Source organism: Ornithodoros turicata, chromosome 8, assembly GCF_037126465.1.
Source record: "Ornithodoros turicata isolate Travis chromosome 8, ASM3712646v1, whole genome shotgun sequence".
NCBI lineage: Eukaryota > Metazoa > Arthropoda > Arachnida > Ixodida > Argasidae > Ornithodoros > Ornithodoros turicata.
The window spans coordinates 14952714-14970894 of record NC_088208.1 but is presented as its reverse complement, the minus strand read 5'-3'; the positions used below and the strand labels follow the sequence as shown (position 1 = coordinate 14970894).

General features: G+C 45.1%; 1 protein-coding gene across 3 annotated transcripts in view; it reads right to left on the bottom strand.

The window, feature by feature from the left end:
- Positions 1-16341, bottom strand: part of LOC135366510 (ras-associated and pleckstrin homology domains-containing protein 1-like) — a 163414-nt gene extending 147073 nt beyond the window's left edge. For 2 of the 3 annotated variants that reach the window (XM_064599226.1, XM_064599227.1), the window contains exon 1: positions 16165-16340. The gene's annotated coding sequence lies outside the window, so the exon portion shown is untranslated. Of the gene's footprint in view, positions 1-16164 lie in introns of all 3 variants that reach the window. The other variant, XM_064599224.1, reaches the window with a different exon arrangement.
- Between the last annotated feature and the right edge of the window lie 1840 nt (positions 16342-18181).

Here is an 18181-nt window from a genome sequence, read left to right as displayed (position 1 = left end):
GGCACTGCCTCGACACCCTGCATCTCGTCCATGTGGTTGTTGGTTTTCCCGCAGATTCTGGTTTTGCTTCGTCTCCAGGTAGCGCCATCTATACGTGGTGATGTGAACATGAAGCAGACAGAGGAAAAAAAATGGCGGTTTGCGGGTATAGGCCATAGGAAATGCACGGGGTGAGAATTTGCTTCGCTTCTAACCTTTTTTCTACAAAGTGTAAACATTTGAAAGAAAAAAAAAAATAAGGGTAAAACTTCTGGCGAATGACTCTCAGTCTGCAAAGTTGCTCAGTCTGCCAGAGACGTTACCTTATATTTTTACGACTCGATCAAAATGTGTAACTTTTGCTAAATTCACCTTGTAGATACACCGCCAGCGCGGTTATGAAAGGTTACAGGGGGGTCAAGTGAGAAAGGAGGAAGTTATAGATTTTCCAGATCATCGCAGTGACGGCATCTTGGAGTCAACTTCCCCAGGATTACCTTACATGCATAGCAACCCGTTCTTGTGATCTCCATCTCCTTCTCAGTTTAACCGAAAGGGTAACTAAACGGTTAGGTTTTTCTTTTCTTTCTTTTTTTTATGCTCCGAATGAATGCGCGTCGCTTTCCCTCTTATTTTCCACCAGTGTAAACGTCGGTGCTTTGATCAATCAAGAGAAAACGGAACCGCAAGCAGTTCATTTGCCCGCAAACAGCAGTCATCTGTGTTGTGTATTAAAACACACAGGGGTGGCATCCAATGTATTGCTCTGCAGACGAAAGCGTGCTGCATGCATCCTGGATTGGTCCTGGTCGCACGTCACGGCGAACGTCAAGGCACACGCGACCTTAAAGATGGCGGCGCCCGTGATGGTGCGGCCAAACCGTTTGTAAACAATGCGGTTGTTGTTTCTGTGCGACGTTTTGGATGTCTTTCGATCACGGTAATTATTTTTATCCTATAATCTCGCAGTAAAACGCGCAGTTCTGCACATAAGGCCTCGTACTGTTGACGACCTCCAAAGATGTGATGACGACCGCGCGTTAAGACTCACTCAGCCGATGCGATGCACTTAAACTAAGGAGAAATGGGCTACCATGTTGCGGAAGAAGCACCGCATAGTTTACGCTGGCAAAATACGTTCATCTCTTGGCGTTATGACGACGGAAATATGTCGGTAAGCGGCAAAACGACATGTGAACAAAGTCACATGACGACGTGTTCAATGACGTGCGACCAGGACAAGATGGCAGTTTTGCCAAAAGCACCCGCTTGACTACGCTATACCCTCTTGAGGTTATAGTTACAACGATGACGGGTTTGTGTCACCCCTGTGTTTAACGACATGTTCGTAAGGCTTCATTCATATCACTGTGGGTCCGATTCGATTTGGGATTATTTTGGCACCAAGATATCGCAAAGATTCATCAGTGTGGTGCATATCATTACAGTTTCATGAAAATACCGCGAAATACCGCGCCTGTAGCTGTCCCGGTCAAACACTCGCACTCACCATCATCAAAATAATGTGTTGTTCGTCCAGGAGGAGTACAAAACGGAAAAAAAGTGGTACGATTAACAAACAGACACACACACATTCAGACCCCTTGTGCTCAAGTAAGGCCTTCCGTCAATGTTGTTTAGTTAATTAACAACCCGTAGTTATCGGGGATGTGCATAACAACCTATATACAGACAATGGATGATGCGTTAAACATAATACACACAAACACACGCGCGCGCGCACGCACGAATACGTATACTTATTTCGATGTAGTTCGCAATTCAGCCGAACCGCGTCGTGATGGCGCCACACTTGCCGAAGTGCGTGTGACGGGACCCTATTTACCCTGTTAGAGCGGTCATGCAAATGTTTTACTGCAACCTTTCCGAGACTAACCAGTTCGAAGAATGAATGTCTCCCCGACCCGTAGGGCGTGGGAGATTACATCTCTTAACGAAGTCTACGCACATCCAGTTCTGAAGAACCCAATTCTTAGCTTTTCTTCTTCCTATTTAATTTCGCTTTTAAATTTATTACTGGGCGGACATATCTATTTAAACGGGGATTCGGCTACCGGACGCTGACCTCCGACTTCGCTCATGCTGTGTGTAGAACGGAGAGTTCTGCCCTTATGGGAGCTTCTCGTTAGTGGGTGTTGAGCTGCACGAGTTTCGTATGAAAAGTAATGAGACTGAACACCTGGATCGAGATTTAGCCACAGATTAGCCACGCCTAAAAAATTAGCCGGGACGTACATTCGTACGAGGGTGGTTCCATAAGTTTCCGGCCCGAGGTAGAAAATGCGCGCGAATTTGAAAATGCGATTAAGGACGCGTGGCGCCATCTGGCGCCATCTGTTGGAGGGCCGGAGCACCACCCTCAACCCTCTCCATGCTTTTGTCGGTTGGAGAGCGGCATTTCAAACAGCCAGGGTGCACTCTTCAGTTAAAATGAAAAAATTCGAGTACCGCGCTGTGATAAAATTCTTGACAAAAGAGGGACCTTCGCCTAAAGAAATTAAAGCGCGACTGGACAACGTGTACAGGGAAGCCTCTCCGTCGTACACAACGGTAAAAGACTGGGCTAAGCAGTTTCGACTGGGGCGAGAGTCCATTGAAGATGATCCACGCGATGGTCGTCCAGTGGAAGTGGTGACACAAGAAAATTTCTCTCTTGTCTAGGAGGAAGTGCTGAACGATAGGAGTCTGAAGGTGAAGGAAATCTCAGAAAGGCTGGGGCTTTCCAAAACAACCGTTTTTCGTATAATCGGCGAGGGCCTTCACATGAAAAAGGTCAGTGCGAGATGGGTGCCACGACTTCTCTCGTCAGTTCAAAAGCAACAGCGCGTCGTCTGTGCCAAAGAGCTTTTGGAGCTCTGTCAAGAGAACGAAGAAGAAATATTGAAGTCAATTGTCACAGGGGATGAGACTATGGTGCTCTACTATGATCCCCTTTCGAAAAAGGAGTCGATGGAATGGCGCAAACCAGGAGAAGCACCCTCAAGAAAAGCCAAGGTCACACAATCCACAAAGAAGATCATGGCGACAATATTTTGGGATTGTCACGGGATCCTCCTCATCGACTTCAAAGAGAGGAACACCACAGTGAATGCGACTTATTATGCTTCACTCCTGCACCGACTGCGAGACGCCGTCAAGGAAAAGAGGCGCGGCAGGTTGAGTCGAGGTGTCCGGTTTCTCCAGGACAATGCCCCTGTCCACACGGCTTCTGTTGCCAAGGCTGCACTGAAGGAGTGCGGCTTCGAAGAAATCCACCACCCACCCTACAGTTCAGACTTGGCACCGAGTGACTACTTCCTGTTCTCCACCTAGAAACACCTCTGTTATCACCTAGAAACAGACTCTGATCGCTTGAATGATGTGACATAACTAAGAGTCCGCCAATGACGACATGTCATATTCAGCAACTCCTATGCACAACCCTATCCGCGCGATCCTCTAAGGGTGCGGTGCGTCGGCCCGCGTGATCTTCACCGTGATTGGACAGTGGAAATTTGAATTTTGAACAAGCAGAAGAGGACACGCAGCGGTAGCAGACGACAGCAACGGTACGCACATTTCGAAACTTCGAAACCCATAAAGACGCACGGAATGATGATGATAATGGACCACTTTTGCGAGAACCCGTGTCTCATGGGACAAGTACTGATTGTGTGAAAATCCTAACGTGAGCTTCAGTAAAAGATATTATAGCAGTTTATGAAACAATAAATAGGCCGATGAGTAGCGCCACCGCAAGGTTCTAGGGACGGGTGCGAACGACACGGTTGCTATAATGCAGTAGGTCGTGCAATGGATGGTGAAGCTTCGCCAAAAATGAACGAAAGGCGGCGCTTTCACGTTCCATTGCGTCTTTTACCCCGGTCTCATTGCTTGCACCACACTTCGCAACAGCCCTCGCAGATTTTGTAACATGCAAAAATGTGCAAGCGCCGTTTCTACGCTCTATATTAGTCACGTCCTTTCAGCTGTACTATCGGATTTTACGACGTTTCTTCCTGGTAGCTATGTTTTAAAATGCTGCCTGCGTATTTTCCAGTTCGTGGATAACCGCATATGCCGCGTTCTCTTCATAACTTTTCATCTGCCAAGAAACACCGAACAGCGGCCTGCTAGCGTTATTTTTTTTTTACGGAGGGGAGAGAATACTATGAATTTCATCGTGGGGAAAATCTGTACACATGAACGCCGAAGAGCGGATAATTAAAAATTCGTCGCTTTACGTCACGTGACAACTATGACCATAAGCGGCGCCACGGTGGTCGGTCTGTGGATTAATTTTGACCGCATGAGGGTTCTTCATCACGTGCGCTCGAATCTCAGCACACAGCACACCGTATATTTAAAGTTCCTCGCGGAAGATGGCTGTCTGGGCAACTGTTACCCTGCCACCAAGTATTAACCTTGGAACAGTATAGGCGGACGTGATGCTACCAACTGGTACACCGAGGCGCCGAAGAGCGGGAAACACAGCCAGGTGAAGGCAAGTTGATGCAGAGACCTCAGACCTGGGGCTGCAGATATATTTAACGGGGACTGTTCAGTCTCTTTTCCAAATGTTGGCGACGGTTGTTGACCTCTATAGGCCGTTTGGTCGAGCATGTATTGTAGGGGACATACACGGTTGTCTAAGATCAGCACTCCGTGGTTTATCTCGTCTCAAACTCTCCAGGTGTTGCAAGACTATTTCTTTCGAGTAATAAACACGTGCAGCACATGGTCCACCTTCAAATGCAATATTGGCACAACACTTTCAAGCGCAACAGAGGCAATGTGGGACGGCGAAGTTCTGACAGGCGATTTTAGCTAACCGTGTTCCCAACAGTACATGAATGTACGTTCATTTTGTATAATGACAGCATGATTAGCCATAGCAGTTGAACGGAAGCACTGTTCCGCGTGTTTCCACGAGCAACAAAAACTAAGAAAGAAAAACGTGCAAGGCATTAGGCCTATTCCCTGTGTAAGGCCGGTAAGCAGCGCCATAGCGCGAGTCCTTCGCGGAGAACTCATACAAAATATAGTCAATAAATGGGACGGCATGCACATAATCAAATCAGAAGCGAAAAGCAGGAACGAGTGCTAACCAAAGGCGAAAGCGGAAACCGAAGCCAATCAATGCAAGAACACCACGCAGGATTGGACATCGTCCAATTTGAGTTTGTATTCCGTCGCCTTCCGTTGTTCTGCCCTCGACGAAGGAAATAATCCGGAACCAAAACTAACGCACGATAACAGAAACACTGCCGAGCGAGACTGTCGTCTGCTCGTAATTACTAGCAGACGGGAACCTAAGCGACGCCTCTGGGCCGGATAGAGGACCATAAATAACTACAAAAGCAGTACACAAGCTCTGTAATCTAACAGCTTTGACGACATTACAGCTTGTACTTCGAGTAATAAATGGAGCAAATAAAACAGACACGACCACATGCAGCGAAAGTAATGAAGAGTAATCAACGTGGACGGTGTGTTCACTTCTACTGGAACTGCAGCACGGCGAAGAAACTAGTACTTAGATTTAATTTGCTGTTGCACACTTGCGTGTCGCGCGAAGCCAAATTAGGAGGTGAAAAAGCTGCTTAGAGGGGGGATTGCACACATTCCTTGAGTTGTTTATAACGTGTCAACTTTACCGCGTCTGTGGTCACCACTTGGGAGATACCCGTACAATGTATTTCTTCAGCTTTACGTAAACCATGAAATAAACTCTGGAGAACTGAAGAAAATGATCGCCAAAGAAGCACACACACACACACACAAAAAAAGCTAGGTATCCACGAAGAGGAAAGTTAAAATAACAGTAATAGTAATAGAAAGTAAAGCCTGCTGGATCTTATACTTTTCGGGAAGCGAAAGAAACCGCAGAGCACACGCTTTCCCTATCCCTCACAAGAAGCACGGCAATGCGAAGAGAACGCCGGCTCCGGATTGGTCAAACTGAAACGATCTCCCGTGATGATTGTACAAATCGTTTGCGGTGGCCAATGTGTGGTGTAGAGGGGTCTGGATAAATCACTGTGCACGACGGATGAACCCAATTTTATGTTGACGTCAAAGGAACATAACATAGTAGTACGTCGAAGAGAGGGTAGCTAGCATGGTGTCATTGCTTCGCACCTCTTGTTGCAAATCGGAGAGGGCCCGTGTTCGCAAACCACTGGTAGTGCCTTTTCTTGAACTACCATTATTCGAGTCGAGGGAACGGCATCTGGTGTCCCATTAAAGGAGTACAGAGGGCCATGAAAAAATATTCAGATTAAGACGTCTGATGAAAGTTTTTAAATGATGATTTTAAAAGATGAAAGTTTACGGAATAGCGCGAAAGCTTTTAATGTGTGCAATTTGTTTCCCAGAAAAAAAAAAAAAAAAAACTCACCTAAACATGGGTCTGCGCGTTCACCCATAACTCGACACTCCGGGTGTAACGAGGAGGAGAAGTATGGTGCCACGTCACCGATGACGTTACAGGGGCAACTCGTTCTGGTCTGCTGGTTAGTGGGGGTCAGCGCCCTGTCCCTTTGCCGCCGTAAACAACCTTTGCCAGATCCCCTGCAGAACTGGGGATATAAGGAGCAGTCGAATCATGACCAGCGCCAGGAGCAATGCTTTTTCAGAACTCCGAACAGCCCAGTAGCAGACAACATTTCTCTGGACCAATCAGCGAGCGTGATCCTTGTAGCGTCAGCGCGGGGTCCCAGGCAGATCACAGGCTGGTACCGCTCTCCACCGCCATTGCGCACGGCCGCTTTTTGCGGCGTATCTTTGAAATCAATTTTTGCGATAATTAGGACTCTATGGCGGCGAATTAATTCTTATGGTGCATCTCACTGGCCTGCTTAGCAGTTTTATACAAAGAAAACAGGGTGCCAAAAAAATTGACTTCTGTGCTACTTTAAATGCGCTGAAAACACATCTCGTCCTCAGTCTTTTTCCGCCCATGTTCACGAGAGTATCGAACACTGCTGTACCGGAACAGTGGCAATCCCGTATAGACGACAACCAAAAGCGTCAGACACGTCCACGCACAATGCCGCTTCTTTTCCGGCGGCCATCGCCTCCACCAGCTCCGGTGGCGCAGCGGTAACGCGTGCGCTTGGAGACGGCTGTGTCGTCTGGGGTTTTTCCTGGGTTTCCCTCAGATGTGTAATAGGCGTATGCCGGCACAGTTCCCCTGAAGTCGGCCCATGGACGCAGCTATCCACTTCACCCTTTCCTCTCCTCCTCTCCACCACCTTTCCCTTCCCGAGAAACATGCCGCCTATTCAGGCAGGCAGACCTCTCGGGTTCCTCCCAACGACACTCCTCCTCCTCCTCCCTCGCCATCGCCTCCAAACGCGACATTCCATACGACGGCTGCCGACTGCAATGTCTCGGCTCTTTGAAATGCAACATCTACCGCCGGTCGATCGAGCGCCACAGAGTTAAAGGGGCACTAAAATGCAAAAAACAACTTGCTCTCAAATGAAAGACCGCGTTTTAATTAGTACCAGCTCAAACAAAATTAGTTCACCCAACGCTACCTTTTAGATGAAAAACGCAATATGAACACAGCCGCGTCTTTGGCGGCATCGAATGGGATCCCCCAAGCGGCAAAGATTGGCGGCATCCAATGAGACAGCAGGAGAATGGAGCGCATATACCTATCATGAGTGCGTGGATTACTACATCGTAGTGTTCCGTATATGCGCGGCATGATGCGCAGTGCTGCATCTTTCCGATTCAAATAAATTGCAGCCCACAAAAGTTTTCGCGAATGTTCGCTGAGAAGGCGTGTTAGCTTAGTTCAATAGGTAGAGCCCTGGACCGGTAATCCAGAAGATGTGGGTTCGAGTCCTAGAGCTGGCTAACCTTTTCAGTGACTTTCATCTTTTATCGTTAATTTCTTAGGCAATTTGAGGTCTCGTTTGTATTTGTCCCTTCTATGTTGTTCCAGCCTCAGAACATCAGCTGTCTCAAGTTCAACAGTTGCCGCTTACGTCGATCCCTGTCGTATGATTGCGTGTATGACTGAGCAAAAATGTAAGAGTGAAAGGACGATGAGTGAGAGAGAGTGACTGGTATGTTCCACTGACAACATTTATCTTCCTTTGGGCAGCGATGCTGGCCCGCTTCGCAATGGGCACTACGTTCTTCATCGGGACTAGAGTCACTAAATAAGCTACGCTTCAGAGTAGCGACACTGAGCCGCCATGTTGTTCCGGATGACCTCCAGCCCCACCTCTATTTTGGCAGTAGAAATAGATGAAGGTGAAGTTCAGCAGTGGAAGAAGACGACACTTCGAAGAGCGCTAAATGGATGGCGCTGGAGGTCATCCGAAACAACATGGCGGCTCAGTGTCGCTACTCTGAAGTGTAGCTTATTTAGTGACTCTAATCGGGACTGCTTCATGGCGTGGCACGCGCGTGCACGCGCAGCATGGACTATACGAACCACGACCTACTAGATTATAACGACCGCGTCATAATCGGCAACCCCTATGAGGAGCCCGTCCGCACGATCCGCTAGGGGCGCTACTCATCGGCCCGCGAGATCTACATCATGACTGGACAGTGGAAATTTGAATTTTGAACGCGCAGAAGCGGATGCACGGCTACCGTAGCAGACGACAGCAACAACTCCTATGAAAACGCGTCGAATGATGATGATAATCAACCTTGGAATGAAATATCTTCCGTGGGATATCCACCGCTTGTACAAAAATACTAAGGTAAGCTAAAGTACAAAGTATTGCAGAAGTTGAGGAAGCAATAACCGGGCCGATGAGTAGCGCCACCGCTAGATTCCAAGTGCGGCGCTGGGAAGGGGTGCCTATGACATGGTCGTTATAATCTTGTGGGTTGTGCTACAAACACGGATACAGGAGCTGAAGCGTCGTTCACTGCTTAGCGCCGAAGCACAAAAGAGACCGGTATATAATCTCGATTGTAGCTTCGTAACGGAATCAATGCTTTGAATTATGATAACAAGTACGAAATTAACATAGCGTGTAACGTAATTTGAAGTGAACTTGTTTTTGCATTTTAGTGCCCCTTTAATAATGTACCCAAATTTTTCGACGCGGGACGGGAGTAACCCGCAGAAGCAATAACGAAGAACCTGCCGTCATTTTTTTTTTTTTTTTTTGCCGGCATCAAAATAGCGCTAAAGACTACGGTCGCGTAACGGGAGGAAATAAGAAAGGGACACGGTCGAACAATCTCTGCGTCCTCTCGTACTCAGAATAGCTCGTCAATTTTTTTTTATGTTGTCCAACGTGTTTTCACTTTCTTGGCCTAAATCGATCACCACTGTGAGCGATCGTAAACAGTTTTCAGGAAAGAGCGACGAACAGACATGCCAGGTACCGTGTTTACCCGTAAGTGCTGTCAACCATATGCTGTCATAAAGGTCAAAGCAGGTGCAAAGAAGAGAGCACAGATAACATTTATCGGGATATTTATATATATCATTTATATACATAAATTATTTTCATAAAATTTTAATAAATTATATATTAAAAATAAATTTATATATATATATATATATATATATATATATATATATATACGTATGTATATATGTATATGTATGTATGTATGTTTCTCTACGTGCAGCCATAGAAGCCATCTTAACTGTAAGTTTGAATTTCATCATCGGGTCGGAGCGTGTAAGTAACGCCCACTTGCCGACAGTCCCGTTTTGCCTAATGAGATTGCACGGCAGTCCCATTTCGCCTAACGGCTGTTACCCCTTCCGCCTCTTTAATCCGATAATCCGGGTTAGGCAAAATGGGAATAGGCGAAATGGGATGTAACCTCTACAGCCCTTACAGTTAAAAAAAATATTAAAAAAAAGACACCCTGTATATATGACACAGACGTCAGCGTACAGGCATATATTGAACTTGATGTGGTTTGGTAAGTCGTTGATGTAGATCAAAAAGAGCAATCACGGATTCCTGCGGAACCCCGAATGTTACTGGGTGAAATGCTTGAACAAGGTGTTATTCGCAATTGTGTACTGAACTCGTGAGTGCAGGAAATGCCGAATCCATTCTGAAAGTGCATTTATCAATGTTTAATCGAGATAGCTTGCAGAGTAAACGTGAATGCGGGACTTTATCAAAAGCTTTCGAAAAAATCTATAAAAACAGCGTTTGTCGGTATCCTATTGTCCAAGTTGAAATGAATGTCACGCGTAAACCGTAAGCTGTGTCTCACAGCTTAGTCCCTTACGAAACCCGTGTTGTGTGTTAGATAACAAAGAGTTGCTTTCAAGAAAAATTAATGATAGAGGAGTACGACATGGTGTTCCATGAGCATTCCTGATACACTTGTCAACGAGATGTGTCGATAGTTTGATGGTGTATGTCTGCTTCCTGATTTGTAAGTTGATGTCACGCGAGCAGTTTCCCAGTCTTCAGCAGGAAGGCCATTCAATAGACATCCGAGTCCGTTCTCACAAGGCAAACATCCTGCACTGCTGGAATATCCGTCCACGATGAGTAATCTGCATAACCACTTCGCAGCTTATTTGATAACATCATTCACGAAAGGAAATATTACACTATTCATTCTAGTCTACGACACGGGCACACTTTCAGAGAAAACACTGAAAGCGCGAAGACTCATCCATTTATCATACCGGAGGAAGGAACAGCAGCAGCAAGTGCTGCATAGAGAATATATGTGCGTGTGTTATTAGGGAGATGCAGTTGAATATATATGGACCCACACATAAGATGCATACAGGCAGCAGCTCGAGAGCCTAGATAGGAAGGAAGGCTCTCTGCATTCATTTTTCAGTATTATTCATCCAATCTACTTCAGCCGTGAAAGAAGAGCTTTAGAAGAAAACGATCAACTGTTTCTTTTCGCAAGGGAATCATTGTCATACTACGCTGTCATTCCAAGATGTAAAATTTGCGTGGAGAACGGCGAAAATTTTCAAATAAATGCAATATTTTATTTCCCTTTCGGTTGGAAGGGGACGCAAAAAACCCAGGAGGCTTGACTAGGGCTCCCCTCCCGATGTACACCGTACAGCAGCAGTACAAAATGACAAAGTAACAAGATAACAATATACAAAGTAACAAATTACAAAATAACAAAGTAACCAAATTCCATACTCCAGTAACCAAAGTCCATGCATAATGAGGATAAAGTGATTAGTCCATGTTTAGAATGAAGCTAGTGAGGTTCTTTTTGGTCATTAATAAAGAATCCGGTGTAATTCTAACACACTGATTAAAGAATGAAGCTTAAAGAAGCGATAAAGAAGCATAATAATCAGCGATACAAAGTATAATAAAATCGTTATAATGATAAAAATAACCAATAATAATCAAAATAATCGCAAAAACGATAGTGTAAAAAGGCTAAGAGGGCGTCTGAAAATGTGTTGCACAATTAATTCGTTCTCCCATTACGAACTGTTTACGAAGCAATGTGTTTCACGACGTCGAGCGATCGAAAACACGCCTTGACATTTATTAGGGAGTTTTAGGCAATCGTAAGCCCCCTCCGCTTTCGACTCCGTATCTATGTCAGTCAATCACATGATATGTATTATATATATAGTATATCACACATATGACCATTCAAAGTTCAATGCTGCACTAATTACTTTACTGGAGTTTTCTAATTGATTGTGATATATATGGTGTACTGCATAACAATGTTACATTTTGTTATTTATGTGGCTTATTGTGACTTATGTGATTTATTTTAGTGTTATTTATCTAATTGCTTGGTATTTCGTATTTTGTGTACTGTTGCGGTAACACTGACCTGTATTTATTACCTTTGTGTATTGTGTTTGTGTGTAATAACCCACTCCCCTCTGTAATGCCTTCGGGCCTTGAGGAGTAAATAAATAAATAAATACATCAGATGTCAGCAGCGTGATGTCAGCAGCGTGACGTCAGCCACACCAAAGGAATCAGGCGATTGGCTTATCGTGTTTGCGGAAACGTTATCGTGAAACTACTACGTTGTCCTAAAACTTCCTATTGTTCTAAGGAAATGCCCGCTGTTCCGACCACCAGAAACTTGTTCCACGCGCTAGAGGTGAACAGCCAGTGATGGCCACTAGCTACGGCTACAGTAGTTTAACTACAACTACTAACTACTTCGCGATGAAGTTGTTTAACTAGTAGTTCAACTACATTTTAGGGGAGTACCGTATTTTCACGCGTATTAGCCGCGGCTTATGCGCGATTTTTTTTTCTCACGGGCGCCCTGCGGCTTATCCACCGGTGCGGCTTATCTGATGACTATTTTTTCCTGGTATTTTCCCCATACGCCGATTTTAACGAAAGGGCCGACAGTGTCTCTGGAACAGCACTGCCCTGCCGATGCACGAACAGTGCGTAACAGGGACGGGTCCGCATTCGAGTAGATTGATCTTCCTGGTGCATTCCCCCAAGCAGATTTAAGGAAAGTGGTGACAGTGATTCACGTCTTCTGGAAGATCACTGACCCATCAGTCGACGAAAAACACCCGACAAGGGCACAATCCGATCTTGGTAGAACTCCAGAACTGACCTCCTCTGTTGTACACTGTGCCGATCCCGGAGTATGGACCACAGGGTTTATGGCCTTCTCTATGGTCTCCTTTGTCGCACAAATCAGTCGTCTCGTATTGCCCGCGGCTTATCTGCGGGTGCGGCTTATCTGCCAGAAAATTTTCAAAACGTCCAAAAAAAAAAACGCGTCCTGCGGCTTATCTGCGGTGCGGCCTATACGCGTGAAATTACGGTAGTTAAAATTACTTCTTTAACTACTGCAATTTATTTTAACTATACATCTATAACTACATAACGTTGTCCATCAACCCCAATCCCTTGTAGTGTTCTTGGGCACCTAAATATGAATCACAAGCAGTGATAATGATATTTAAAATATACTATATCGTGCCTACGTCGCTTAATTCACATGCTGTCGTAAAATCCGCTGCCTGTCTCCTGTATATTATGCGCTGACAAAAGAGCTTGATGCGGAAATATTTTCTATGGAGTGAAAGCTTCTGCTATATAAAGGTGCGTACAACATACGACGAACCATGTACAAGATAGGCTGCTTCGTCACAGATCAATGCGCCACACACAAGTATATAAACGAAGTTGCAGAGTTATTTCACAGCCAATGAGGCTTCACTAGACAAGCATTAAAAGTTCCTGCGGAACCCCGGATGTTACTGGTGAAATGCTTGAACAAGGTGCTATTCGCAATTGTGTACTGAACTCGTGAGTGCAGGGAATGCCGAATCCATTCTGAAACTGCGTTTATCAATGTTCAGTCGAAATAGCTTGTAGAGTAAACGTGAATGCGGGACTTTATCAGAAGCTTTCGAAAAAATCTATAAAAACAGCGTCTGTCGGTATCCTATTGTCCAAGTTAAAATGAATGTCACGCGTAAACCGTAACAGCTGTGTCTCACAGCTTAGTCCCTTGCGAAACCCGTGTTGTGTGTTAGATAACATATTAAAAGTGAAGATTGCTCTGAAGCCACAATTGCTCTGTACATCCGTTCTCATCAAACAGGTAGCTCCAGGTAAAAGTCGGAAGCACAATCGTGCCGGAAAGCTTGCGGCAAACTCGGAAGTAGCTGGCGCCCGCAGTAACCTAACTACTGTAGTTAACTACCCCGAAATAGTAGTTTAACTAGTAGTTGCCACTACATTTCTGCAAGTAGTTGCCAACTACTGTTTAACTACAATCAGGTAGTTTAACTAGTAGTTTAACTACATGTGGTGAACTACTGGCCATCACTGGTAAACACAAATATTGAGCAATGGAGCAATATCGTTGTGTACTGTCACAAGACCGCATGTACTATATAACGTAGGGTCTGACGGAGTATTGGAGGAGATGAGTCATGTGACACTCAGCGGTATTACAAGGATGACCGGCGGAAGAGTAAGAAGGAGTGAAAGAAACGGAAAGAACAGAGAGAGGAGGAGAGAGCGAGTTAAGAGAAAGAAATAGTGAGTAATGTGAAAAGAGAAAGGTAATTCACGATGTATTAACCTAAGAACAAGTGTATTAACTAAGAACACTAATAGAAGGAGAGAGAAAGAGAGAGAAAAAAAAAACTAGAATTTAAATTTAATTTACGGGTATTTATGTATGAGGAAATTCAACGTAGGGTCTGACACCCTCGGGTTAAAACCCGATTTCTCCCGATTATTAGCACCCGAATCAGTTAAGGTTCGGGGTTAAGCCAGAGTTCTCGCTGAATTCCAATCACGTATCACGTTGTACCACATTATCGGGTATACTAATCCGTACGCAATTCTGACATACTATAGTAAATATTAGTTGAGAGCAACAATAAGCTATCCGATAAGCACAATTATGGAGGGAGATTTCATCGCCCCTTTATCAGAAACCATCGGCGACAAGGGCTTCGTGCGATGTGTTTGGATACGACAGAATCCGTGCATACAGTAACTCGGCGGATTTCTCTCTGCGACCGCAGGGCAATCGGCTAACCGGCTATACAGGCCCGTCATACCCCGGCTGAAGATCGACCACCGAACGCCAGACCCAAGCGCTTTGGGAGCCCAAAGAAATGACGTCGTCGCCATTGCGAATGCCGAGAACCCAAGCCGCACATTGAATTCCATATTCGATTCAATCAATCGAATATAATCAGTCGTGCACAAGAGGGACAAAGCGGGGTAGTTGGTACAAGTTCATATCGGCTCACTGCAGCAATAGACGCGGACCAAAGAGTTAGAACATAGAAGAGACAAAGACACAGTCTGCAGGTGGTTTGTCTCTTCTATGTCCTAACTCTTTGGTCCGCGTCTATTGCTGCAGTGAGCCGATATAATCAGTCGTTACAGTCTTCGAAAGATCTGAATATTCCACATAGCCTTAGTTGGTTCCTCGTGGCATTCGAGATTGTCCGGTAAAGGTTTGCTCGCTGACTGTTATATTTGCCTATATGTTTTATATATTTATTTATTTATTTTGAAAACGTCACGAACGAGACGACGGGTGAAAGACAACGTTGCGAAAACGTAATCCAGCTGAGTCAGCTCTCCGAGCAGCCTTCACGCTTCGTTGCTCCGAAATAAAAACACAGGTTTTCGTCAAAAAGCTTCATTGCCCTAGGTGGATTCCGAAATGTGTCAGTTAATCGTACTTTAAATAAAAAGGAACACAGATGAGGATGACATTGAGACTATGTGGAAGCAGACGCATAAGCACAGTGTCGATCTGTTTACGGCATGACAAACTACGCGAACACGTGAAACAAAGTACTGTATGTATATAACACTAACAACCATTCCGCGAAGCAGCATGTTCAACGAATTTCCGCCGCACAAGGGGTTTTGGGGGTAATGTTCCGAAAGACACTGATTTTGCAAGACACTCCGAATTGCTTTCCGTCCCTTCTGAGATTCCTGCGTGTGTGTCAACATAACCCTTGCTCTCCGTTAAACGTTATCGAAGGAGCTCCAAGTACACTCGGCCGGTTTCACAGACGTCGATTAGCATTTGAACCGAGATCAACGGTCCCTTAACTTGAATTTAGCGCTTAACTCTGCCTCGCTAAAGGGAGTTATTGTCACTGAAACATTCATCACGTCACCAACTAACGCTCGCAAAAAGAATTGAGTGATAACTTGAAGTTTTAGCAACCCTTGATCTCGATTTAAAGTTAACCAACGTTGGTGTTGGTCTCTGCAGAACGATTCTCTATTATTCTGATGTCTAACGACGGCATTACTAGACATGCCATGGCGTAGCACTGAGAAATAAGTTACTTAACTGCATGTATTAGTTAATTTAAAGAAAGTTGGTTGTTATCCCAACACATTACTTCACAAACATATTACTTGAATTTGAACCCGATATTTTAATCCGGAAAACGTGAATGGCACTGCAGTGCTGGGGTATTTACAGCAGAATGTTTGACACGGCCATGACCAGCACGTTGTTGACAAAAGCTCCCTTGAGCGCATAATTGTACTTGTCTTGTTGTATCGGTCACCGTAAACATAGCTAAAAAGTGTTTAGAGCACCAGCATACGAGGACGGGCTCGTACGTGATAATACAGCGTTGCAGAATGCTATTCTCACTGATAACACCAACAGGTGAAGCCGCATGCCCACACAACTCAACTGACATGGGAAACAACGTGGATGATAACCGGGTGCTTCACTTACATTTGTTGATGGAACCCGGCAAGCGACGGGTACAAAGACATCTGTACACCGCAGACTAAACACACGAGAAAGGTATGTTGGAACCACAAATTCCAAGGGTCTCCCGGTGGGAAAACACCGCGAAACACGGACAGTAGCGTACTACACTGCGTCGCTCATGAGATCAAGCGAAAGCTATTTCCGGTGTTATTGCAAGAACAACGCGCGTGCAGCGCCATCTAGGTTGCTGCTGATGAACTGCTACTTCTCAAGCCGACCGCGGAGTGGTGGAACAGGTTCAAGGCGTTCAAACCTAGTGCTTCATATAACTTTTTTGCTTTTACTGCACCGTTTTCTCTAATAAATCTTCACACCCCCCCCCTCGATGGTCGATTTAAAGTTGAACGTTGTCCACCGAAGGGTTCTTTAAAATTTCTGCGCACAGAACACTGCATATGTGAGGTGCGGTTTCACTAAAGCCTAAAAAAAAATTCGTTTACAAACGCGTTGTGAAAACAGGGATATGAACTTGAAAGTTCACAGAAAAATTTTCTCTGTGAGCGATATTTTCACAGAAGAAAACACACCCGAACATCGCCGCGCGCGTTCCCTCTCGACCAGCTTGACTCGCTCCCCAGTGTGAAACGAGGAGGAGGAGAAGAAGAAGAAGAAGAAGAAGACGTCATAGGTGATGTCATTACGGTTCAAAGGGGGCGACCGCGCTGATCGGTTTTCTTTTTCCTGTCTTTCCTTAGTTTTCGTTGCTTTTTCCTGTCATGTAGTGAATAATGGACGGAAACTAGTCCCATAGGCACATCGCCGACGCGTACACATGTTCCTCACATTCCAGAGACTACGGATATACAACGACTTTTGTGATGATGTTATTGCGGAGTCCCAGTTTGAACTGCTTGCCAGCCCTGGCATGTGCAATGGCGCTTTGATCAGACAATGAGATCAGTGATTAAAGACAATCTCGGGTTATCACGAAGTAAACCAATTATTTAAATTTGATAAAATTCCTGACTTATAGTAGCCGCTAAATCTGCTCACACACACACAAAAAAAAACAGGCACTGAACAGTTCAGGCCTACGTACTGCAAGAGCATGGAACCGGATTATGAGCAGCACAAACTCACATTAAGTTAAACCGAGGAGTTTTATTGAACCATAAGCAACATCAAATAAAGCTGGATGACGTTTCATCATTATGCTGCTCTTTCCTGCTGAGAGTACTTGCTTATCTGGAAAGAGAACTGAAGACAGCATGAAATGTTACAAGGATGAATGCATGTGTGGCAACATAATTTCCGTTGACCCACTAAGTGGTTCTTATGTTAGCGGGCCTGGAAGTTGCCAAATTTTGCTGTGATGTTCATACAACGTGAATGCACCCAGTAACCTCTAGGTATGCAGAAACACGTGTGAACAGGATGGTTAGTAGAGGAAAGAAAATGAGAATCAGATGGAGTGAAGAAACGAACTACAGCAGTCCGGATTCTTGGAACCATGTGAGAGAGATCAGCAGAGGTTGAAGGACGGCCTCATATCAGAAATGAGAAAGTATCCTTGTTACTCAAAATAACTCTCGCATCAGAGTCAATGATGTTACATCGGTGTTATGGAAAAGATGTTAGAACTAGACTCAGTCATTACCACCTTCTGCCCTGGAACTGCAGGTGTCCATGGTTTCCATGTAGGTTCGAGTGGAAGATTTCTTCGGGAAACCTGAAAAGCATCTTGGAGAACCCCCCCCTTACCCAACCTGAAGGCGAAAGGCGGAGCACTATGGTGCGATAAGAAATACCTGACAAATCAAAGCTATACCCCAATGTCCCCCCGTCCATCCCCCCCCTCACACACATGTATAACAAACCAAAGCTGAAACAATGTCCCCCCCCCCTCATACACACACACATGATCAAACATATGGAGGGACTTCTACCGTGCAGCCACAATCAGAGCGGCATCTATGCATCGAACCCTATTGAACCTATCTCCAGCCTGACCGAAACCTTGGAAGAGAAATCTTAGGAT